General features: G+C 36.5%; 2 protein-coding genes across 5 annotated transcripts in view; one reads left to right on the forward strand and one right to left on the reverse strand.

Moving 5' to 3' along the window:
• LOC110836151 (uncharacterized) overlaps positions 1–21597 on the reverse strand; it is a 321064-nt gene extending 299467 nt beyond the window's left edge. Inside the window, exon 1 of the mRNA XM_087347246.1 lies at positions 21461–21597. The gene's annotated coding sequence lies outside the window, so the exon portion shown is untranslated. The remainder of the gene's footprint in view (positions 1–21460) is intronic.
• Positions 1–27344, forward strand: part of csul (protein arginine N-methyltransferase 5) — a 546076-nt gene that overhangs the window by 412281 nt on the left and 106451 nt on the right. The window lies entirely within an intron of this gene.

The following is a 27344-nucleotide window of genomic DNA, read 5'->3' on the forward strand; positions in this document are numbered from 1 at the left end:
ATACCCTCAAACTGTTAACATTCTTTCCTTAGACTGAGAAACCAAGTTTCACGCCCATATAAAACAACAGATAAATCACAGATTTGTATAATATGTGGCAACCGCTGTAAGACAGCTTACCAAAGGTTATCTAGCCCTATTCTGTTACAAAGTGATGTAATGCCCTTTCGTATAACAAATTACTCACTTGACATTTTCTCCTTCGAAATGTTAGATCATCGGTTATAAATTATTGTGACCTTAAAAGCAAGGGAGAGCGATTCGGAATGTGGACGTGTTTCGGATCAGAAGTCTTGCCTGCTATTGTTGCAGAATATACGAGCTATACTGAGCGAGGAAACAGTCCCTGGGAGGTTCTGCTGAATTCTGTCTGCATAAACTGATATCAGAACACGAAAAATATGTTTCTGAACCAATGATTCGATAGGTATGTTTGTGAGGGATGTTTGACTGATTCAACACACTGAAAACAAGAAAGGTTATTTACTCAGCGCATTTAATGTAATCATAGATCTGTTAAGAAATAAATATTTTAGGATCTGAATTTCCTTATCTCTTGCTGGATATTACTAACTGTACGAAACAGACCCCGTCTTGAGATCAAATAGATGCTTAGCTGGCCTTCTGATGATTTCAAATTTGAAAAACTGTAGTTCTGATGTAGTTCAGAGCGTTTTTGTAGGATAACTGATGCTTTTATTTGAATACAAAGAATAGCAACCAAATACTGGAAATTTAGTTGGGTGTATTAAAATATTATATTAAAGTATTTTAATGCATATCTTTAAATAATAATTGGAATAAACAATAAAAGTATAAAGAACCCAAAACGGAATCAAATTTAGCGTATTCTGAAGTGTACCTTCTTTTATAGCAATAACCGCATGTCGAAGCCGAGTAGTTGAAAATGCTGCGTCCTATTTTGGAGGACAAGGACCGGGGGTGGATTATCCTGATTGAGGGTTTTCGTAATTTCTTTTCTGTTCTCTTAAGAATATACCACTTTTTCCACGTCCTGTCCTAGACATTATTGGTTAATCGTCTTACCTTTCAACGTTATATAACTAATATAACTTAATTGTATTCTAAACCGAGTTTCTATTATATGTAGACTGTATGCAGCGTTATATCTGATATAATATTTGTTTTATTTATCTATGGTTTAATTAATAGTCATGTTAATAGCTCATAAGTAACGTCGAATGATAGATGAGTAAAGAGCAGTGAATTGGAAAGGATACGGAAGGAAGCTGTCGAAACATCGTTTAAAATTCTTTCCCGGAATTTTCGTGTAGGGCTGATAAAAACCCTCGATCGAAGCCGATTATTGAGCCAAGATTCGAACTGGGGACCACCTCATATATCTGACATACGGCACTATGGCACTATATGATATATCGGGTGTCCCGAAAAGGTACACACACAATATACTAAGGATACTTTATAAACAGTAGGCTTATCGTAGGCTGTCATACTATTTATACAGTGTACTAAGAGCTCAGTAATGGAGCCTGGTACACTTCTAATTTCTTTAATAGCTGAATAATTTTAAATACATCTACTTCCAATCTTAGCCCGGAGATCCGCTATCCTGACTGGGTGTTTTATGGTTTTCCTCAGTTTCTCCAGGCAAATACCTGAAAAGTACCTTCATTTAGGCCACGGCCGCTTCCTTTCACATCCCTTCCAATTCATTATTCACTATTATCCTCTCATTAGACGCTATGTAGCCTGATCCGTGGAAAAAGTGTCGTTGCATAAAATATAAAAAAAAAAACTGTTCCGGTGACTAAATTCGTGGATGACGAGGGAACAGCGTTCTGTGTCCAAATGCCTACAATGTGACCTGTGAACTCAGTTTCAGATAATGTCGAGGTCTTCGCAGAATCGATCACAGATTGTCCTCTCCCACTCGCGTGAGGCACGTGTTTTATCTTCCTTCATTGGATTTCACCTTCTACTGTCCTGATTCCTTCTTTTTTGTGTCGCTCTTATTTTCCGTTTCATTTCTTCTGTACTTTATTTAGTGAGCAGTTGCTTTTCTCGATGAAGCACATCTCTTCTGTGCGATCTGATTTTTACCAATTATTCCTTCTATCTTCAGGTGTTATAATTTAAACTCTCTTTTAGTTTTCATGAGATCCCACTTTGCGTATTCGATCCACTATTGTAGGCCAAGTGTAAATCTTGTATATATCACTGGAGGTCACTCTTTGTACCGCGGAGGTTTTCCTTCCTTTATGTCTTTTAAACAAAATGTGGAAAATCCACTCACCATTGTTTGCTTGTTTGTCATCAGTCTTTCGACTGGTTTGATGCCGTCCTCCATTTTCGCCTATCTTGCGCTAATCTCTTCATTTCCATATATTTTTTGCAGCCCACATCCTCAAAAATCTACGTCACATATTCCAATCTTTGTCTTTGTCTTGTCACAGCACACCCTTCTAACATATCCAGGAAGTTTTTTCCGGTCACAGTTTGTTCAGTAAAAAGAAGGGGCCAATGACTCTGTCTCGTCCAATTGCGCACCACACATTAACTTTTGGGCTATCACGTTGATGTTCCATAATGACATATGGAGGTTTATTACCCCATATTCTAACATTATGCTGATGGACTCGTCCCGAAACATGAAACGTAGCCTCATCACTGAACATAAACTTGTCTAAAAATTCCCCATCATGATTTAACCTATCAAGAATGTCTGTAGCAAATTCGAATGGTTTTTTAATTTTTTCCTGTGGATAAATTTTATGTAACACCTGAACTGCAGTGCCCCAAATACCGGAGAATTTAATTCTCCAGTTAGATGGAGATCCTCCACATTTTGCCACATTCCTGCGGGATTACCTAAACCAAACATTTTCTCAGCGATGGGTCGGACGAGGAGGGTGGATAGCCTGGCCTCCACGCTCTCCAGATCTTACCTCTATGGATTTTTATTTGTGGGGTTATGAGAAGCAACAAGTGTTTTCTGTCCAAATAATAAATTTGGACCATTTGAAAGAACGGATCACTGAAGCTGTTTCATCTATCACACCGGATGTTCTCGGTCGTGTATGGCAAGAGCTTGAATATCGGCTTGATGTCTGCAGAACAAATAAAGGAGGGCATATCGAAATCTACTGAACAGGTAAGATTCTTGGAGAGTTTCCCTTTATTTTGACGTTTATTTAATGTCTCTATCATGCTTTGTTCCAAAACTATGACTGCTTGTTACCCCATCATTATTTTACGGACACGCTGTATATTTCTTCCCCAAAATATTACTGATACTTATATTGATTCACGATTACTTTGCAAACAAGTTTCTAAAACATAAGTTTTTCTAAACCAGTCATAAGATAATTAAGACTTAGGGTCGTTGTATGAAAAGAACTTTTAACATAAATAATTCTTTCATGTATGAAACTCATTTGCTACCTCCAATATCCTCTAAAGAGCTTACGTTTTGTTCATTAATCTTACTGGCATATATTATACTTGGTCTTTTCATCTCTACTACTACTACTGAAATGGAAGTGAAAACAAAATTTCAGTTCATCGAGAGTGGTCTGAAAAACAAGTCTTTTATCTTGTGTTTGGTCAAATTGGGCAATATACAAAACAAACAATCATGGCAAATACACAGCAGTGTGATATCTCATTTTTTGCTCTAGATGTAGAGTGTTTGTTCTTTGTATACATTATTAGAAACACATACTTTTCAGACATATTGCTGTCACCTGCTCCAAAACCTTCATTCGCAAAACGTATTTTTATTTAAAATATTTTCTCTTTTGATTATTTGACGGCAGTGACGTCTTTGAAGATAACTTTCTTCTGGGATGTTTCTCATTGTAGTCTCACAGAAATTAACCGACGTTTCAGAAGTACTTGGATATCTCCATCAACAGGGATACGTGGATTAAACACACCAACGAATACATTTAATTTATTAAGCAGTGTTTGTGACTGGAACATTATGATTTTCCATTATCTAACGCTGTTTTGCAATTACTTTGTCTTGTTCTGTCCCGTGCAGTCTCTTGAGAGCTTGGTTCTTACATCTACTTGTTTGCATCTAGACGGTTGATTTGTATTACTACGCTACAGTTTCGCATCACATGAAAAACCATGTACCTGAAAGCTTGTCATTAAACAGTCGGACGTGGATTGGTAGGTGATAAAGGGGTATTCTTCTGCTGTTTCCAACCGAATGTCACCCCTGCTTCGTATTCGGGAAGCCCCGGGTTCATATCTCGGCTCACAGTCCGGCTATTCTGACTTGGGTTTTTCGTGGATTTCCTTAGTCCCTCCTGGGTTAGTACCTTAAGTTAGTCCACGACAGCTTCCTTCCACATCCTTTACAATTCATTATTCACTATCATCCACTCTTTCGATACCATAGAATCTAAGGTACTGAAAATTTGTCGTTAAATAAAATATAAATAAATACTTTTTTCCAGATATTTGGGTCCTGGCATGTAAGCAAACCACACAGTTGTGTTAGGTTTGTAAAAGTTTTTTTTTTCTTTGCATGCTGATATTCAGGGCTGGCACGGACTATGCCGTGCATTATAAAACACGGAACGACACATCACTGGAACTCGATGGAGATACGTAGCTTCCATCGACATAACTTTAAATGTGAAAGCGTCTTTTAACACACTGGCAGCATCTAGATCCACGTACTGATATTGGCATTGATACCACAGATTTATCGATTTCAGATTCTCGATACATTGAATTCCATATTTCGTAAGCTTGCCACTAGTCAGTATAAACATGATGCATTTTGAATTCAGAGGTTTGTGAAATTCAGTAAGGTTTGCTACTGGCAAACATTGTTGAGAAGACATCTCACTAGTTATAACGTCTCTAAATATTTTACTCATAGTAAATTTCCCTTCACTTAATTCTGGTCAGCACTTGACTTAAAGTTTGTTATTTGTTTATATCTTGGTTAATTAATGATGCTATACGTGTCATCACGAATCAGGATAATTTACTTATATATAAATGTAAGTAAAATGAGTATATAAACCTAAGGCTGGATTGTTAGTTTTGCCAAATTAAGGATTAGAGCCGTAATTATGTTTCGATTATACAATTTTAGACACCAGGGCTTATTGGAATGAACCAGAATAGAAACAGTTCAGTTACCGTTGTCGGTAGTGTGAGGTGTTAGCAATATTCGCGGTGGATTGAGGCTGAATGTTCTTACGAAATAGCTTTGAGCAATTTTCCCCAGTTGTCATTTGAGACAATATAACGTTTAATTACAATACGCCCATTTACAGATACCTGGCGCTCTATGTATTCATCTTAGTCCCGCTGTAGGATGGCGTTACGAGTAATTGCTGGAGTTACGACTTTACACTTTGCGTTAACTCGTATCGAAGGTAATCGATATGGAAAAGAAACTTCACGCCCCGAGGTGTTCTTCATTATTGTTGTAATTATCCGACACAACTGGATTAAATTGCATCTTTGTTTAGTTTACATTTCTTACAAATACGAATTCGTGTAGTAGGAGTTCATGGGTTTTAAACTATCTGTTTTAGGCAGAACGGTGATAAGCGGAAGTTGTTTTTGGAGTCGACAGAGAAATAATTTCTTATTTATTAATTTTGTTCTCATTTTAGTAATAATGATTAAACGACAGTTGTAAATTACCTTCGTGAGGTAAAAAGACTCGAAGTTCTGATCGCTACCGTTCGGCTTGGAATTTTTGTCCTTCCTTCCCCCACCCAAAAAGAAAAACACAAATTTTAATTTTGCCTGTAGTAAGAATACAATTTGGGGGTTTTGTGAAACAAGGTGCTGTTAAAGATTTGTGAAAAGGATGCAGAAGTAACAGATGGACTGGCAAAAGTGCTGTAGCAGAGACATTTTATGTTATGAGTGTGAGGTATGAACTTTGAAAGATATGGAAAAGTATATTTCGTGCAATGTAAAAGGATTTTTTGATAAAAATCAAAGAATTGTCGTGAATGGGTAGGGTAAATAATAAAATAAGATCATTGTTGGTTTAGAAACAATAATACTTATAGTAAAAAGTAACGTGTTGCAATTTAATATATTTTATTCAAATGGCAGGAGATAGACGAGCTACAAAAAATATATAAGTGGGCCCTCACTAGCTTAACAAGAATTCTGCTGAATTATTTGGTTAGTTATTAATTCCTGCCTCAGTTCTGTAAACTCGACTGACTATCAGGTTTCGCGAAGCAGTGCATTCTACTTCATCAATGAAGTGCTAAAGACCAGGATTAACCGAGTCATTTATATACTGTGGACTACAATAAATTTAGCAGAACTGGACTACCGTACTAACATTTGCCATGTTAGCAGCATACATGATAGATTTCTAAAGACCTGATGTCTTGTGACAGGCTAGTACATGTTTCGCATTGCAGCTTGCAGTAATACGTATCGCTGCTATATTTTTTAAGTTTTGAAGTACGGTATCAATATTAGTTTTTAATATTAAAATTAAAAATATAACAACAATTATAGTTTGAAAGAATGATAAACAATCGTGTGTAGATTCGATTTGGCCATTATTCTGATGGAAAAGAGTCTTGACTTGTGAAGAAGCTTCTGACAAGTTCCCATCTGATACGATTTTCATAAATGTTTCAGTAACCTTTTTACAGAAAACATCCACTGCAGTACAGCGGTCTTGAAGGAACTAATTAGATTCTTCCATTTGCCTGTTAAAAATAGACGGGGTTAGTGTGAACCAATTAAAAAATAAACACCGGTATTTTCGACCTCATTGACAGCCGACACTGAAAAGCCATTACTGAAAATATTTATTATTCCGCTGAAGGTAATATTGATACGAAAGACAAGGATGGTTCAGAGGTTAACAGAACCGCTCACATATCGATTTGTATAATATTGTATCAGCGAAGTTTCAATTTGATCAATGTAAAAACGATATTTGGAAGTCGTCATGTGCTACGGATTACTGATGTTTTCCTAAATCTCGTATTTATTTCACACCAAGTATGTTTGACATTTGAGTGTTCAGAAGGGGCGCAGTTCTTGAAAGAACCTGGCACATAAAGCAATTTGTAAATTTGTGAACATTTTGTTTCTCACGCAATTGTGTATCAAAATTCATATATATGTGCTTGCGCGTGATAAACTGAAAAGCTAAGAATTTTCATCATTGGATTACGTTTCTTAACCTTTTTATTTTATTTCATTGTTTTTGTAATAAGCAGCAAACTTTGGTGCAGTATTTTATATATTTACTTACTACTTAAAGACTCGAAGTTCTGGAGGTTTCTGAAGATGGCACGTTAACTTATGTTAAGTTACTCTTTTAAACTTGTTTAGTGTCTAAATTATAAAATAATGACGTTTACAAATATAAATTCTACTTTCATGATCAGGTAATAAAATAGAAAAATACAGGATATATCTGTTGAGGCCCCTTGGCTGAGTTAACCTCAGACCTGGATGTCTGCGTATCAGAGAGCTACGAAGACTTTGAATAATTTTGTATATGAATAGTAGGCCACTAGCAGCTTCTATAAACACTTGGATAACAATTAAATTAAATACAGATAGGATTCAATAACATAGGTTTAAACTTAAATTTAATGACAATAAATTCGCCTTCTCCACAAAAGAATCATAAGCACGCATAGAAAATCAATTCTTGTCTTAATCCTAGAGTTGACGTCATAGGTTCTCAATTACTTGGGCATCAGTTGACATGCCATTTCCCATTATCTGTAGCCTATAAAGATTAATTTATCCATGTGACCTCAACGATCATTGATATTATACATGGATCGTACTGGGTAATTGAAACATTTAAAACCTTGCTTATAAGTCAAGGGACGATTTTACTACGGTGGGAATTAGGAAGTACGACAGACGGTCCTGTCCTCCCATCATGCATTTCATTAAACAAGTTTCCTAGTAGAGGTTAAGGGGATAGCTCGTTACAATTAGTCTATCTAGACGAACAGCAGACTAGGGCATGAAACAGACAACCGAAAATTGTCTGGCCGGTTTGTTCGACCAGACCCATACCGTGTTCACCAAACTTCGTCGTATGCACTGCGTGTCTACTGTTAAATTTTAATCACCAGGGGAATTGACAAGCACTACGGAATTGAAAATACCACTTCTCTGACGTCACACAACTTCGTAATTAGTCTAAATTTCTGTTCAGTAGGCTTTGCGTTTCGTGTTAAAAAGGACAACACAGCTTTCTATTCGTTTAAAGCATTCTTTCCGTATATATTTCGCCTGACAATCTTTAGGCTATCTTATTAATACTCTTTCATGTCATTCCATATTTGCAAATAGGTCTGTTTCGATTTCATGTAGAATATTTCTGTTCTTTATGTGTAGCATTTGTTACTTTTGTTTTATTTTAAATGTATCTAGATATAACGCAGAAGAAAACCCTTATTGATCTCGGAACAAAATATAAATACCGAAGTATTTCATCATTCGTATGGAATGATAATTTTCATAGTTCACGTTTGACGTATGCCACACATTGTGAACATAAACATAAACACTAACACTACCAGGCTAAGAAACATTATATCATAGGCTAGAAACAAATTTAGGGCCTTGTATTTGATACTATGCTGGTTTCTCTAGAAATTGTTTCTGAAAAACAAATGAATTAGTAGAGAAGAAAAAATACAATGTTTGAAATGTATGTTTAAGTATTTCACTGATGATAATAGTTGTAGTCGTGGAAAATTCGTGAATTGTATTCCACTTCTCTGCTGTTTCTTTTGTGAATAAGAAAATATACAGGTACATTCAAAAAAGGTTTATGGTAACGGTATATTTTATGACAGCTGCGAGAATTCCAAATATAAAAGTGCAAAAATGCATGTGGAAACTGTGTGTATTCCGTTGTGGATTACGGCTTCTAAGGCCTTTAAAACTGAAACGAAATAGATCGTTAAGGTAATTTTACATTGAAACTGTAAGCTTGACGTAAAATTAAATTTCATCAAAAGTTCAACTCTTAGTTTATTATCCCTTCACCCCATTTTATATACCTAGCTTAACCATCTATATATTGAAGCATTGACGCCGTACTGTTTATAGTAATACTTATTTCTTAAATAAGATTTGAGGTTCTCACGGCGTTGAGTACGAAGCTGGCTGTCTTCTGGGTTGTAGCGCCGTGTAGTATGGTGGAAGTTTACCAACATTTCAGAGGTCCTTCCTGCTTCAATCATCAGTTATGATTACGATTATTGATATCCTATTTATTTTCATGTTACGGAAATCGTTTCTTTTAGAAAAATACTCTTCAAATATACAACTATTATCAAGAAAGTGTAGGACCAACGCGAACAGCAGTTTTTATTCACTATTCATTTTCTCACTGCGTTAATCTCTTTCCTTTGTAATATCCTGCAGTGTCCGTTTCGCACTTAAATTTAGCTCTCTCCATCCAATTTCTATAGACTAAAACCTCCCATCTCCCTGTATTTTTATTCTAACAAATGGTCTCCTGGCTGAGACCGTCTCTCGCGATGCAGCGTTGTTATCCTTAGTATGAACGTTTCTCTGGCTGGTGCTGGCAAATCTGTAGCAATGTTTGTTCTTGCTTGGTCACCACTGTCCTGCAATTCTCGCCATGTGAGTTATTGAACCTGCCTTCTACTGAGAAACACGGACTTGGAAATTGGAAAACTAGGTGCATAAAATAACAACGGTGGTAAGATAGGAGGGGAGAGTTCAGGGCGTGTAAATTCCCCCTAACCCCTCTACATACTAAATAATTTTCAACGCAAATATATAGTAGTGTGATGGTAGGAAACGATAGTAGAGCCGTTTTGCCTTCATTATGTGGACTCAGCCAACCGCATCGGCACTGAACTGTGAACTATTTGGTAGAGGACAGACTAAGCGTATAACCAGTTACAATTAAAAGGGTAATTAAGTAATCGTGTCGAGAGTTTTGATTGGACTTACGTTCTGTTGAACATACGAAAACTTTTAACTGAAACTATACCATGTCACAACTAAGTTGATAGGACGTCAGAACAATATATCGTGTTTTTCAAAATTTTTTTGGAACACGTAGTATAAATGTTACTGCCTGTCCTGCAAACGTAGGTCCTTGTCATTCTTGTATTTTCTGTATTACTGAACTGTTCTCTGTCTACCACACTCTGTAAATATACAAACGTTGTTCTCAATACTCACAAACAAACCCTTACAAGATAATAGTGGTTTGTCAAGTTACTGTTGTAAGTCACGAAACACAAGAACGAATGTTTTCGTAATGGGTAATCTATAGACTTAACTCACTGTTCAAATAAATATGCATCAACATCAAGGTGATTGTACAGAAAGGGCTTAAGTAGCATCTATAACTGTATCATTTAACACTATTAATATAATAAATACTCACAAATATGACGCTTCAAGACGTTATCACTGAATACAGTAACATAATTGCTATTACATCTTTCGGGGGGGGGGGGGGGATACAGGAGCAGTAATGTGAAATGTAACCTGTTGAGGCCCAAGGTCAGGAAATGGTAGACTTCCCCTTACATGACTTTGTTTACATCGACTCATAACTTATTTGGAATTCCGTATAGAATTGTTCTTTAAAGTTTTGCTGCAAATATCAACAAAGCTGTATGTATTTTCTGGTATCTGCTCTAGAATTGTGTGTTCAGCTGCATTATTTAGATGTTTGTCTTCAAGAATAACACCCAGGGTAACCATTGGCAATAACACTGGTAGAATACCTCCGCCACCTTAAACATGATGATGACGCAAAGAGCTCATAAAATCCCGCCTAACCATTTCCAAGTTGTTTACTATTTTACTCACTTTAACAGAGTAAGTACTATTTATATTTGAAAACACACCATTGTTTATTTACTGTCAAACTAAATTCATTTTAGTAACTGCACGAAAGTAATATTTGGTGTAAATATAAATGTTATACTTGCGTTACTGTTAGAAATAATTGTATAAATGAAGCACAAAATATAACTAACTCCTGGAACAAAGTCCTTCTTGAGAAGCTAAATTATCTCCAGCTGTTTCTTTTATTTAATATGAGGTAAGCCTACATTATATTACGCACAAGACTATACGCAAGTGGTCACTGTCCTGTGTAAGTTGCGTCCATTCTACATCCCCATACTTTGTATCTATAACATTTCAGAGTATCTTAAAACTTCACCAAATTTGTTTATTAAAACATTCCCATACAGACCTTCATCAGGATGCGGCTAATTTTTCAGAAATTTAAAGATACGTAACGCAGACAGACTATACAAAATAAGCGACACTAAACCAAAGGCAACGAAATGTAATAAGTTAATGTGCAACGTACTTTTTAAAAACCGATAGTTGTGGAGACGGTTGAGGAATTTCAAATTTTTATGAATCTCTGAGTTTCATTACCATCTTCACAATAGTCCGCCATTAGGTCCTATTCGAGAGCGAGTTTAATTCTGACCACACCCTCATACCCTTTTCTCGAAGATCATAATTTCCCTAGTTACACGGCCATATATATGTATCACTAAAGCATAAAATATTTACCAAGTACGAAAATGGCTGTCTTATGGAGTATTATGCCGTGTAGTTTGGTAGAAATTTACCGACATTTCAGAAGTCCTTGCTGCCTCTATCATCGAACGATGACTGATGGTAAGCTTCTACCAGACTACGCGGCATAATACTCCATAAGACAGCCATCTTCAGACTCACCTCCGTGAAAACCTCAAATCCTATAAAATAAGTTATGTTTACAAGCAAGATCCTGTAGAGAAATGTCAGCATATCGAAATTTTAACTACAATTTGATCAGATTCCCTAACTATAGATTATATGGTTGGCTGCTTAGAAAAATACTCCCACATTTAATAAAATTAACAAAAAGTATGTTTTGAGATCTGTGTGATGCGTGAATTACTGACCATTACATTGTCTGTTATTTTGTACATTTTGATGCCAAATTTAATCGGATTTTGGAACTCAAAACCCTCGTGGTCAGTTACACAGTGGTCCCCCTGACTCAATTAGTACTGCATCATTTCTGCAACAATTTCAGTTCGGTCACTGCACCGTAATTATAATTACCAGTAAACATTCACTCACGTAACGGTCATTTGGTGGCAATGGTAGAAAATTTCATACATAAAGCTTAATCAAATGTTTTGATACGTGTCTGATGATACTTTGTTCATTTAGCGACGTTTATTTCTCAACTTATTCTATTCTTTTCCATTGGCTTTAGAGATGAAAACGTTTGTGGCACAGTTGAGCTACATTTGGGTGCCGTTGAATCGCTAAACGGGATAGCAGAAAAATGAAAAACGCATAGAGTAAGAGATACAGTCTATAAATTTAATCTATGGAATGTGTTTAATTTTTATATTTGGGAGATATCCTCAGTTGAGTTTCTCTGCCGTGATGGTATAGTATCTTGTTATCTGTAATGCCTTTTGAGTTCAGTAAATCTTCCCTAATCCGATCTACGAAAGCGGAAGGTGGTCTGGATTAGGCGATAATCCGGATTAGCGAAGCTTATAATGGGGATTTCTAATAATCCATCCTTTTATTTGGATCTCTTCACTGTATTTTTGTGTAATCACAGCAAGCAGAAAGTGACTACATTTAAATGACGGGGCAGCGGTTAAGATATTTGTCGGCTGTGCCGCTAGGACCAGGAAACGCTGTAATCTTCGCAGTTTTCACTCACGTCGTGTTGTGTCGCCAGCACAGCAGCCAAACATCCTTATTGTAGCTACGTAACATTTGATTGAAGAAAATCAGGTTTGTGGCTTGTAATTGATCAGTTTACCCTTTAAATTCCGGTGGTAACTACGTCATACCTGCTTTAACAATTAATAATTCTTCATTTTGTATTTATTCGTTTTGTATGATTCCCACTGTATACAGTGATTATTCGTTTAAAGTGTATTTCCCATTTAATCTTTCTACGGGTCAGGTGCTGTGTTTTAATTTCTGTACGGACTGGATTCCTAAATATTTAGACGGGCTTCCGTTTCAAGGGTTAAAAACATATTTTATATTCATACTGCTTGTTTAAACTCTGTTACGTCTTATCATCAGGGCGAAAATATTTGAGAGATATGTCGACTTATTGTAATTTTTTCTCGAGAGGTGTTTATGAAATCAAGAACGAATGTTTCAGATACAATATGCTTGCTCTTGTGATTGAATATTTAAGACTTTTTTATTTAAAAGGGAACGTGTTTACATAAAATTACGTATAAAACATGCATATAAACAAAGCGAGGTTTTAAGATAAAATGACGTGCTGAATCTGGGATGCACAGTACCAAAAGCTCTCTCTCTCTCTCTCTCTGTCACTTCAGATATTCGTTAGAAAAATAGAACATGCACTAAATAAATAGACGATTATTATTATCGTATTATCCATTGAAGTGTACTGCAGGTTTGCATTATGACCCTTGAATACTGCTAGTACTTCTATTAGATATGCGTAAAGCAGATCACATCATATATTTCGCATGTCAAGTTAAAATGATATTGCAGTTATCGTGATCACACCAAAAATGACTGTAATGGAACTTGTAAATTTTCTAAATATCTATCACCATACAACATTTAAAAGACCCTACATTGAATCACCATACTTTTGTTCTCAATTCACAAGTTATCAAAGCTGTCATGTCCGTATTATTAATGACACGCAGTTAAAATTGACCACGATTAGGCGTCTCCGAATACTGTGTTTGTAGTGAGTTGTTCAAAGGCCGATCAGCTAGTCTGTTTAACAGAAATGAATCCGGCGACGGACAAACCTACCTACGCATCTAAAAGGGCTCCGATTGATCATGTTTTATTATTCGGTACCGTAGTAAACCAAAAACCGATTTAGTAATTGACGAAAACTTGAGGAAACACTGTAATTTACAGCGGAATTATTGTGTTTAAAAATAATATGCTAATTCAAACTGAAAGTATAAATATTTTATAATCTCCCCAATTCCTTTTTTTATTATCAGCCTATAATACGAAAAGCCTAGCGTTCGTAAGCCCTTTTACCTTCCCTTCCTCTGCTTATTCCAAGCATTTGGTTGGTATTAAGACACGGTAAATTCTCATACCGATGTCTTTAATATCCTGGTAATGAGTCCTGAGGGAGAATCAAATTGCTCAGGGCCATGCCACTCTGAATTCCTGTTTCTCTAGCAATAATGCAACTCATGTGACATTCGCCATATGAGATCTTGGTGCGTCATCAAATAGGAAATGAGAATACCGCAACTGTTCTGCAGTGGAGCCTGAAAATTGCTGTAATTCTTTCAGAAGAATGTTAATTGAAATACTGTATTCGCTACAGCATGTTTTCTTTGTTTATAGGCCTGTGTACAATTAATTACTTCCTTAATTCTGTTCCACTGCACACGAATTATCGTACCCATGTAATCTGAAATAATGATAGTAAAAGTACTTTAATAAAAAAATTAAACTTTTTCCTTTTTCTTCCTACATTTTGACAGTGTCTCGTCCTTTGTTACTTATATAGACTTAAAATCTCAGCTCTGAATCCGGCTATCTTCATTGACTTTTGTATCTGTCAGTTATTTCGGGAAAGTATCATGAAAATATTATATTTTAAGCCACAACCAATTCCTCTCATGATTTTTACTTTTCGTTATTCATTAATCTTCATATTATCCAACGCTGTATAGTCTGAATTATTAACGTCGCAGAATAAATTATAAACTAAAAGAAATTAGCCCCGTGAAATTCACGTATTTTCAGAAATAATTTAATCTTCTCCGTATTTAGCGAAACTAATTGACTTTAATGTTTATCACCATAGGCGTAATGTTTCTCTGATGACAGAGTTTACACTTCCGAGATAAAGCAAATATATTTTTAACTTTATTTCATTAAATATTTAGCATACAAAAGATTATTTTTTAAAATAATTACAGCTGTGTTCTAAATAACTTGTACGTATTTATATTTCTATAATAAGCCGTTGTTGAGAATGTTTATGAAGTTCGATTTGATTGGTCTATAGGCGTACACGCAGATTAATTGGCATCGTGGGAAAAGAGGAATTAAACAAGTGTATCCATTTCCATTCGTTTATCAAGCATCTGCACTTTGTTTCAGGTGGTGTTTGGACGTGCTAATGCGTGTAAACTAGTTATAACCCGTTTACATAAATTAACCAGATAACAGAAGTCGAAAGTTTATAGTAAAACAAATGTACTACTAAATGTAACTCAATTATTATATCGAGGCAGGCGTCGACTTGTGGATGGTAAAGAGCCTGGTATACGACAACGAGATATCGACTTCCGAAATTCATTAACTCTGGGGTATGAGAGTGACCAGCCGCGAAAACTTTCAGTACGAGATTGCACCCTTACGACATTACTGTATTTGTCTAATTACCACGAAAATTGGTTAATACGAGGATTAGAGATTTCTTAAGGCTTGAAAGTGAAACTACTGCGAGTAATTTTCTGACAAATTATTTCACCCTAAAATAAATTAACTTACCAAATGGTATTTAGTTTAATATTATGTTCTGTGTTTGTACACGTGCCTATAAATAATATATTTTCCAAGTTCTAGATCCAGTGTAATATTTCCTAACATTCTGGTTCTTTTACGGTGCGAATTTGTTGTCCTTCCACCCCGACGTTCCGACAACAAGCTGCAAGACCACCCATTGTGGGCTGTCCGCAAAGACTTTCTCATTATTTCAGAAGCTACATAACCTCCATATCTGGAAATTTGCTGTCTGCATCCTGAGGGCGTGCCATGCTGTTTGACAAATAACGATCTTAACAAGGATGCAACTTTGGAATTTTTAGATTAATAGGCTGTTTAAAAATGCGGTTGTGAAGTGTAGTCATTCGTTATGGAATTATCTCAGTGTATAACAAAAGTAGGAACTTCTGTAGAAAGTGCTGCATTCAAAACTAACAACAAATCTAAATTGCATTTACGAAGGAATTAACGGCAGATTGAATTGGGACAAATTTTCGTACAATGCAGTTTATAATTAAAGATTTCTGTCTTCTGGGTTGTTGCGCTGTGTAGTCTGGTAGATGTTTACCAACGTTTCAGAGGTCATACTGCCTCCGTCATCAGGGCGATGAGTATGAAGATTTCTGTCTTCTGGGTTGTTGCGCTGTGTAGTCTGGTCGATGTTAACCCACGTTTCAGAGGTCATACTGCCTCCGTCATCAGGGCGATGAAACGTTGGTTGACATCGACCAGACTACACAGCGCAACAACCCAGAAGACAGAAATCTTCATACTCACCGCTCTGAAAACCTCAAATCTTTCACAGTTCATAATTATTTGTCTTCCCGTCCGTTATCTGAAAAATACTAAACTGTAATTTTACACGTGTTATACGGATGTGAAACTTGATCTTTCTTGTTAATGTAAGGACATAAATTAATGGTCTTTGAGGACAGGATGCTCAGGATAAAATTTGAATCTGAGAGAAATGAAGTGACAGAAGTTGTAGAAGTTAACACTTTTGAGTAGTTTCATAATTTTTTCCTGATCACCGTATGTAAATAGGGTAATCGTACCCAGGAGAATTAAATGTGTTGATCTTGTATGAGGAATGGGGAGATAAAAAATGCATGAAAAATTTGCGTCGAAAGTCTAGATAAAATACCAATTGGAAGACCTTCGTGTGAATGAAAATATAATATAAATGGAGGTCTTAAACAAGTAGGTTGGGTGGGATTTATGCTGCTTAGGATAAGGACCAGTAGGAGGCTGTTGTTAACACGGCAATTAACTTAGTGATTTTCAAGTTTGTTTCACCTTACAGCCTTTTTGTTAAACACCAGCGTTAAACAATTTTACCCCTAAGACGGAGGCAGCATGCCCCTCCATATAGTTTGTATTCAATCAGAAGACCGTTATCGAAACTCTGAACGTCGTGAAGACTTCAAATCCTACAAGTTAATGAACCTTCGGGACCCACAAAAGACGAAACATCTTTGACTAACTTGTCAGCTGTCATCTTTTCAACAACGTTTTTGGTTCAAGGAGTTAAGTAGTTAGATGTGAGCCACAGTTTTCAATTTCTTTCTTCCAAGAAGTTGTGCCATCTTAATTAGGACTTTAATCTTGTATAATGATGATTACGTTTCAATATGAACATGAAGAAACCATGTACGCAAATAATATATTAACAGAATAGAGATACCTATAATGATGGGATATTTTTGTTTTCAAAATCAATTCATTTCCAGAAGAAAATAAAAGAAATTTGAGCAAATTACTTTATGTATTGAATGTGGAAAGATAAAACATTATGAAATAGTAGAATTAACTTTATTTCAATGTAACTTTTGTTCTCCCATATTCGATTTCTCAAATTAACGTTCGAACCAGTATAAGAAAACAGTTGTTGTACCCTTTCAACCATAGACTAGAGGGTAGCAATAGATATAATTATCAAGTGGTGTGGAAAATTGTTCAGTTAGTTCCCCTGAGCTGAGCCACTCTACAGCCTACGCAAATCATGGAATAGCCTATTTAATTTAGATGCTTGTCTGACGGTAGCTGAAACAAAGAACAACCATAAATGTTGCCCAGGAAACGTAATAGGCTATTAAGTAAAAAAATTAGCAGAGAGTGAGGGAAGAATTATGTAGAGACACTTTTCTAATCTATTATCATTAAGAGTGTTTATAGTTTCGCAGATTGTTGAGGCAAAATCAGCTACCACGGTCGCAGAATCAATATCATCACCGTTACTTACAGGAAAATAGTCATACGTGTCATTTTATGAAGGTCCACTGATTGTACATTGAGTTACTCGGTATTATTCATCAGATTTTCTTCCTTCACAGAATAACGTATATCTGTTATTACTTAAACATGTTGATTTGAAACGGGTTTATGTTTTCTTGAAGGTAGGAACTGAATTTGACTATAAGATTGTTACATGGAATGATTATGTCTAGTAAGAATATCATTATGTAATTTTAAGTCAGGTTTTAATATAACCTGCGCGTCAGGTTGTCGTGTCACCTAGAAATTTCGTCGTCACTACTAGTATTTTCGAGATTAATTAATTTTAGTCTGTTTGTGTACGAATTTTTGAAAATCCACGCCAAACAGCAGTTATACCACAGCTCTGCCCATTTCGTACAGCGAACAATTTGAGCACCAAAATCCCTTTAAAAGGTTTTAGTTGTGGTGTGTTAAGTAGGATTTGAAGTTCTTACGGCTGTCTGGTAGAAGTAAACTTCTTTCCACACTACATGGCCCTACAACCCAGAAGAGAGCCATTTCCGATGGTGTGTTGCATTCAGTAATATTTATTTTCTGGATTAAATCCATCGTTCTTTATATTAAAATTAAACCATGGCTTGTCAAAGGCTGACTCTTCCCCCGTCCCAATTTCTATAGCCCTTTTAAGTCAACTGATTGGAGCTTGACCTAAAGTTATCCAGAAACTGGGATTTGCCCTTCTAGAAGACTCAAAAAAGTAGATTTATATCACGTAAAGACGAGAGTAGAGCCAGTGGCTTCATTTCAATATATGGAATGATGGATTTAGTCCAGAAGGAAGACAATATTGAACCAAAATCTACCGTCAGCCGTCGTTTTCCATCGTATGTATCACTGTGAATGATTGGTGGATATTTAATTTGCATTGTTGTTAGGTGGGACGTAATTTTGCTTGTGTGCTGATTAGAATTTTTACATCGCGTTACAAAATACACGCACATAAAATGGGCTGAAACGACTTTATGTAGTATTTTGGTTCGTGTGACCGTTTATCGCCAATAACCGTATTCAAAGTATTAATTTCCGTATGTTGTTTATGTATTTGTGCTTTGCGGTTTTAATATTGGTACCAGTTACATCAAAAATGAAACGTGCTGTAAAGCAACAGCTGTGAAACGAGAAAACTCAAAGAAAATGCACGTGATGAATTTATTTACTGTTTCATTGGAAACAATAAATAGTCTTCTGTAGAATGTAAAATATATTTATTTATGTATATTAATTTTATATATCTCATATAATATAGCGTCGAATAATATGATTATTTGTGAATAATATTATTATTTCTTTGCGATAAAATTGCTCGTATCAGCTCCATTACACTGTATTTCCAGTGACGTTAAGAGATTGCTAAACTTTGTCAATGTGAGTCACTGCCTTGAAGTGAGGAGGTTATTTTATATTTGCACAGAAGTGCATTATAATTCTGTACGTAACATATTGGTGCCAAAATACTAATGTAAAAATACATTGCTCGTACCACGTCCTCGCACACGTCACTTGCATCAACTATTTTATTTGTAGCACAATGTAAGAACGACATAATAGATTCTAGAACATTCCGTCAGTAGGTTCCTTACAACAAATGTGATTGACTGCGCTTATACGTCATATGTGATAGAACTCCTAGCGAGTTACTAATATCCTTAATATGACCAAATATAAGCTCTATCTCCCACTGCAGACTATCGGCAACTGAAAACACCTTAAAACATCTCGATACAATGGACAATTAGAACTGTCAATCAGTCAGTATAGTGACTGATTACGGACTGGACTACCGGGGTTCGTTCCCCGACAGGGGCAGAGGATTTTGCCTCTAGCCTGTGCGTCCAGACCTGCTCTGAGGCCCACCCAGCCTCCTATCCAATGGGTACCGGGGTCCTTTCCCTGGGGTAAAGCCGACCACTCACCCGGGGTCAAGAATGAATAGGATCTTAAAAATCTAATATTACTATATTTGAAAGGATGTGGTACGTTTGAGAATATACCAGCAGGGAATTAAAATACCATCATTCCTTGTTCGTAGCTAGTGCTGTTGGTGCTTCTCTAACGCCGAGAAAGACATTAACCCTCTAGAAGGCAGTAAACTGGCACGCACTTAATTTGTGCTACGTGTAAAAGGAAACTGGAGTGAATTTTAGGATTGTGCATTGCACATTTATTCTCTGCGTCTCTGTTTCTAGGCCGTACGAACAGTTTACTGACAGCGTAAGCTTAATTTCAGAAGTATAATTTTATCTCTTGCTTTTACGAGCTTGAAACTTAATTTTTCACCCTGACGGAAGGACGGATTAAAGGAATTCGAGAAAGAGGTGATGAAGAGAATAGTTTCGACTAAAAGAGAGAGGGGAAGAAGTAATGTTTCTGGAGAAAATTACACAGTGAGGAGCTTTATAATTTTTATATTATTCAGATAATGAAGGCTAGATGGACGAAGTATGCATAAAAATTGTATCCAGAAAAATCTAAGACAAAAGCTCACTTGGAAGACACTGATGTAGGTGGTACGATAGTGTTAGAATAATTCTGAAACAAGTGGATGCTACGGACGGACGGACTGGCTTAACCTGGTTCAGAATAGGGAGCAGTGACAGGCTTTTGTGAACACGTTATTGACTGTAGATTTCTGTCTTCTGGGTTGTTGCGCCGTGTAGTCTGGTCCATGCTAACCAACGTTTCGGAGGTCATACTGCCTCTGAAACGTTGGTTAGCATCGACCAGACTACACGGCGCAACAACCCAGAAGACAGAAATCTTCATACTCATCGCCCTGATGACGGAGGCAGTATGACCTCTGAAACGTTGGTTAGCATCGACCAGACTACACAGCGCAACAACCCAGAAGACAGAAATCTTCATACTCACCGCCCTGATGACGGAGGCAGTATGACCTCTGAAACGTTGGTTAGCATCGACCAGACTACACAGCGCAACAACCCAGAAGACAGAAATCTTCATACTCATCGCCCTGATGACGGAGGCAGTATGACCTCCGAAACGTTGGTTAGCATCGACCAGACTACACAGCGCAACAACCCAGAAGACAGAAATCTTCATACTCATCGCCCTGATGACGGAGGCAGCATGACCTCTGAAACGTTGGTTAACATCGACCAGACTACACGGCGCAACAACCCAGAAGACAGAAATCTTCATACTCACCGCTGTGAAAACCTCAAATCTTACACGTTAATGACTCTTTAGGTTTCATGAAAGGCAGGGAAACAACCACAAACTTCAGAAAGTCTATGCTGCATCTAGTTAGTTATAAAGAACGACACAGAATTAAAGAATTTTGGCAGTGTATTTTACACTGAAGACCGAAGGATTTCATTTAAAACTTTTGCTATAATAGACACTCCCCTCTTAAGCTCAACACGTGCTCCACAGAAACAGTTAGCGGTAGCCATAAAAAGGGTTTTGCTTTGGTGTATTACACATGAAAGCAATGACATTTGATCCTGTTAACTACCCAAATTCTCTTCGAAATGCAGAGAGACGCTTTATTCCAACAGTCTAATAGTCGAGTCACACTGGAATGCTTCGTCCTCTGACAAATCCTAGCTTAGGTGTAAAATCCGCGCGTTGTAGTGGGATAAATGACTGCTTGTCCTAAGGCCTTGCACTCCGACACGTCATGACCCCTAAAGGCTCACATTACCTTACATTCCTCTTCCTTCCTCTTGCTGGCTGTATTTTTTTCCATCTCTCTCAGATATTTGCCGAGTTCGTGGTTGTGTATTTCCCGGGAGGGACCAGGTCCAACTCCCGCCAAGCTAAAAATTCACCAACCTCCACTTACTACACTCAGTCACTCACTCACGTATGCATTAAAGTGCTGCTGTCTCTGTCAGAAGCCGAAGTAGGTGGGAAATGAGTGAAGGGAGAGATTCACACGTCGACTGAGAGAAGAATGAATATACAATGCGGTGCCCAGTAGCGCCATCTTCGGTATACGTAGGGTATCTCTTTATGTGGCTGTTACATTCAGTGGAATGTGAGGTTATGAAAAAGAAGCGGGTGAAGTTGGTACAGAGGGAGAGAGATTATTTCTCCTCTGAATTTTTGTTCTGGAATAAAGCGGCTTAGCTTTATTTCTTCATTTGAATCCTAATTATTTAAACTGTCTCTGTGAATTTAAAATTACGTTTAACAGACGTAGACATAGGATAATTTTTATTGTCCTTAATTTATCAACGGGCATTAATCAAAGATAAGCAATTTATTTTCACAATGCTTTAAGTATAAAATGTAAAATTAATAAGGCGAGAAGCTGAAGTAAGTTTTTATACAGAACTAGTAGAATAAAGAAATAACTTAAGTGTATTGTCGATGGAGCACAATTCATCATCTGCGAAATTTTAGTTTGGAATAGATAAAATATTCTCCCTGCTCTTGTAAGACGTGACTTCTTGTGTTAATAATATAGAAAACAAAACAGATACTTATCTGCGCATTGTGGCTTGAGAACCATTGCAGCGTCTCGTATTGGACATAAAAGGAATTTACTGTTGCATGTGTCTTGGTTTAAAATGCTATGAACCTTCGAGAAGAAAGTTGCAAAGCCCATTATTATTATCTCATTACAAACATTTATAACAAATCGCTGGATGAAAGTGTGTGCGAAGAATTTAATGCAGTTCTTATCCGGAAGTGTTTTGATTCAAAGGATGTGAAGGCTGACTGACAATCTTGTATGATTTGAGGTTTTCACGGCGATGAGTCCGAAGATGGCTGTCTTCTGGGTTCGAAGAACCCAGAACATAATCAGCTTCATAATTATACGCACCTAACACGATCAGTATACTGAGATCTATCCAATAAATAACATTCATAAGCACGTGACAACAGATTTTCTTCAGTATTCCGTCTCTAATGTTTAATTGTGTAGGGCGATAGGCCTATATACGTGTTCAATGTGGAACACAAGCTGAAATGTTAAGACATTTGGATGCTAGCCAGAGGAATGTCACATAAAGAGAAGATTCAGATGCTACAGGAGGCAAAAGATAACATTCCGGAAACAGAAGCAGATTGAAAAATAACCTCATGCCTCTCCGTTTAAAAACTAGCGCATCGTTAGACTAGAAAATTTCCGCATACCGAGAGTTCTTACATATTAGAGCTCAAAATCAAACCACACATCTGATAGGTAAGATTTGAGGTTTTCACGGCGTTGAGTCTGAAGATGGCTGTCTTCTAGGTTGTAGCCCTGATGATGGAGGCAGCAATTATCTCTGAAACGTCGGTAAATTTCTACCAGACTACACGGCATAACAACCCAGAAGACAGCCATCTTCAGATATCTGTTAGGTAAGATAACGTCGCATGTAGACTACGCATTGAGTTCACAAATCAGAATCGTGTTGGTCTGTAGTAGTCATAAACATGTTTAGATCCCATACGTTTTATTGTTTAGCAATTATAAGAAGTCTATCGGATCATGAATTATTTATTTTGTACATCATATATATAAGGTAATATTAAGCTTAATTTGTATTCATGTAACAAGTGACTTTCTTCCGTATTGCTTTCTTATACGAGTATGCAATTATTTATCTTCAGGGAAAAAATGGGTTTACATTATATTATGTATCCCAGGAAGCCAAACTGCACTTCTTTGAAATCAAATTAGTCCTCTACTCAAGATATACAATCCAGTTTCTTAATTCGTGTATACCATACAGCCTACCGACAAAACAAAGATAATTGTAATTCTTAAAATGGGTGGAGATTCTGAATGGTACTAAGGACTGGAGAATAATTTAGGCTTTTAGAATTAACTAAACTGACCTAAAATGAGAACGGCTCTACAACATTTAGTGTAGGGCCACCATATAAATTTTGAACGAAGATAGTCAGTTGCTACTTGTGGAAACCCCGTGTCAAAGAGATTAATAGGCCAGGTGCGTAACTATTTTATTAAACTTACTTAAGAATTACGCCTCAGTGCTCATAAACTGGATACAATAACGCAAGAGATTCATAAAGTGTACACTTACTTAAGAAAGTTATCACAAGATACAGAGACAAATCATCTCACCCGAAAATTATAATACTTTTATGGACACAAAGTAGGATCCTGAGAAGAAAAGATATAAAAGATAAGATAAACATTTGAGTGTATATTTTCAGTTTAAAAAGGTCTTTAGTTGAATTAACAATCGTGTTGTCACTAGACCCGGGTTCTTAAATTTCATTTTCGTTGTACCATTTCTTATGTTTCTGAGACAGAGTGCTGAAGATTTATTAAATACTTAGTAGACATTTACAGAATACAGTGTTTTCCCCTTTAAACCTTCAGTGGACAGGTAAAAAATTATATACTCTGTTTTAATAGCGAGTCCATGAGCGGCACTATCACAATGTTCATTTGTGGATCCGTGCAGACAACTATATGGACACTACAAAACATATAAATTGAGTGTTGTCATTAGCTGGGTTGGTAAAGCACTGGCCTTTAATTAATGTGTTACACAATATCTTCCATTACAAGTGCAGTCCACGCGGGAACATTTGTACATTGTTCTGAAACTTGGATTCAAATTTACCCCCACAATAGGGTTGAACAAACTGGCTAAACTCTATTGCTACTATAACGGTCCTGTTATTTTTATCTTTTGGAGAGTTTCATGAAAGCAGAATCACCGTTGTTTACTTTGTGTTCGTCCATCCGTGCACAAATTTCGCCAACAGATTACTACAGGCTACGTTTTTGTATAAAAGCTGATTAAAAGAGTTTAGCAAATTTTTAACAAAAATATCTAAACTAACCCAATATTCTGGACCCATTTTGATACCAGAAAATTTTAATTTAGATCAATATGAGACTTATAACCTGAAATCTTTACAATTTATTAATTATTTTACGTAATTTGGTTAAATTTCACCAGTCCTATGTGTCGCTGTACCAAGGCGTATAAGGTAAATGGAGTTGAACGAAATTCCAAACATTGCTAACCTCGGAAATAAATTAATTTAAGTTGCAAGTTTTACACTTCCACCACTTTTACCGTAAGAAAAGTCCCAGATACCAACTCAATAGGTCCCAGAGCTGTCTGGACATACCACCTAGCCGGGAATCGAACTCCGGTTAATTTCGTCGCCAGTCGCTTGTTTGCCTCAACTTATATTATTTAGCATGTTCATATTTATATCTGTATATATGTAAAAGAATGGGTATCAACAGCAAATATGCGGGGTGCTTGTAAGGTAAACTCTGTTGAATACAATGCCTAGTATTATATTTCAAAAGGACATTACAAAGCGTAACACAAGGTCTCCAATCGCAACTGCTGGTCTGTAATCAGTTCAGCAGAGAAAATAAAATGATACCCAGTGTAGGTCTGTGACACACGATATTCCAGGGTGTTGAACACAGGACAGAACGTAGCTCTGTCTTCTTCACTGCAGGAATTCGTAATCAAAAAGGTCCGTGTTGTGATTAACAGAGGCTCACGTAGTGAGTATAGGCCGAGCGAGAAGTGCTGGGACTTGCGCAAAGGAATGATTTTGGTCGTATGAGATGGACCCGTTCGAAGCACGGGCTAGAGGGGTGTCAGCTTCAGTTGGTTTGTAGCTCTAGCTGTGTTTAGTTCGGTGCGTCACCACAGCTGAGGCTGTGCGACCCCCACTTCTACTGAACTCCCCTCTCTTGGCTTACATCGCGCATTCAAATGCCACGACTACTCGCGCGACCTATACAATCAGCGGCGTTCCCGAATCAAACGAGCTACGCAGTGTCTGGGGGTACAGCAACTCCACCCGGCACCAGGGAATATAAATTCAGCATCATGCTATAATTATTTTTTTCAGATTATATTACTGTTTGCCACCTCGCCCTGGATGCTTAAATTTAGTTTTTGATCGACTTGGAATAATAACACTGACGGTATTGTTATTAGCTATGTTGAACCTGTATGGTCTGATACCGTAGCGTTCGATAAAAGTGACCATAATTATAAATTATGTAGAACCGTCTAATAATACCAATAAGTATACCTCAGTACTTGATACTACGCTGATACGTAGCGTACAAATTAATTTATCAAGAAAGAAAGCGATCTTTTATTTCAATTTGACTGAATATGATTTTAAAGGAGTGACATTTTTATCCCAACGTAAGTGGGTCATCAGTATGTTGGTCTCCTGATGCCTGCGAACAGCTGGGAGTAACACATTGTGGCATTTAGCATACACACACACCTGGATGCACTCAGTGGGCTGTCTCATTTGGTTACCTCGTGAACATGAGTTGTTGGCTGGCATGGAAGTTACTAGAAGTTGCCAGGTCTAAACCTACGAACTACGTAAAAAATGTATTTGCGGAATTGTTTTATACAAGAAATGTTTCGAGTCTTTTGTACAGAAATAAGTGTTTGGCTATATTACACTGTCAACAAATCAGTTCAGTCGATATAGCATTATGTAATAAATAATAATATTTTTACTCCAAGACTATCCAAGTGACATTTCAGAGATTAAACTCATGACTTAGTACCGAGGATATTATGTGTTGCTTGGTCAGGTTTATCACACACCTCATGGGGTGGTGATCGATAGGTATCGACCAGTCGTGGAATGTTCAATGCCATTTCGTACAATACGAATCTTACTTTAAGACACCCGAGATTAAAACCAGGGTTTCGCTGTGAGATCCAGCATCCATTGTCTGAGCTATGGCATGGCTATCTAATAAATAATGAAATTCCGTTATTAGATTATTTGCCAACAACAAAGAGCCTATAACAGGCAAACATCAATAAAAATGTACAACACAAATAAGAATGCGTTAAGAACAAAATTAATTAAACAAACTTAAACTGAAACAGATAATCAATGTAGACACTTTCATATATCGAGAAATTGTCTCAAAAGGGAAACAGTTTTTATTGGAATATAAAAGATAAAGATAAAGATATTTATGATTGAAGTCAATTAAATCCAGTTTTCTAACGTGCTGATTCAACAGTTGTGTGTAATATAGCTCTATATTATTTATATTGCGCTTTATGTAGTATTGGTGTCAAAGTGTGGTACAAACTGAATAGCTGTTAACATATATAAGATAAAAAGAAACCGACATGAATGACAAAATAACGTGCGTATTAAAGCACTGTATCACCTGCTTTAACATTCCGTAAATGTACGTTTTGTTTTCAGTATGCTATAGGTTCGCCGTGTAATCGATAAGCAAACAATCATTTCACTGCTTGTTGTAAGTCCTGTTATTTTCGCATACTCAAATTTATAAAGACAAACAAGTATATCATAAAACATTTTGTATGACTCTCAAAATAAGTAGCGAATATTTCTTTAAACAGTCCGTCAGTTACCTTTGTAACGGATATTTTTATGACGTGAAAACTATTTTTTTAATATTATTAAAATTAACATTGTGCTTCAAAGGATTGAGAGAATAATTAAATGAGAAATACAGTATTCTGTTAAAATATCATTCGTCGATTTTTTTACTCTACAAATTTAATGAAAATTAAACGTACAAAACAATTATATTATCTTCTGTTTTATATGGTTCTGATACA

This window comes from Zootermopsis nevadensis, unplaced genomic scaffold (assembly GCF_977971745.1).
Source record: "Zootermopsis nevadensis isolate Lab colony 2312 unplaced genomic scaffold, Znev_1.0 Znev_ptg000011l, whole genome shotgun sequence".
Lineage (NCBI taxonomy): Eukaryota > Metazoa > Arthropoda > Insecta > Blattodea > Termopsidae > Zootermopsis > Zootermopsis nevadensis.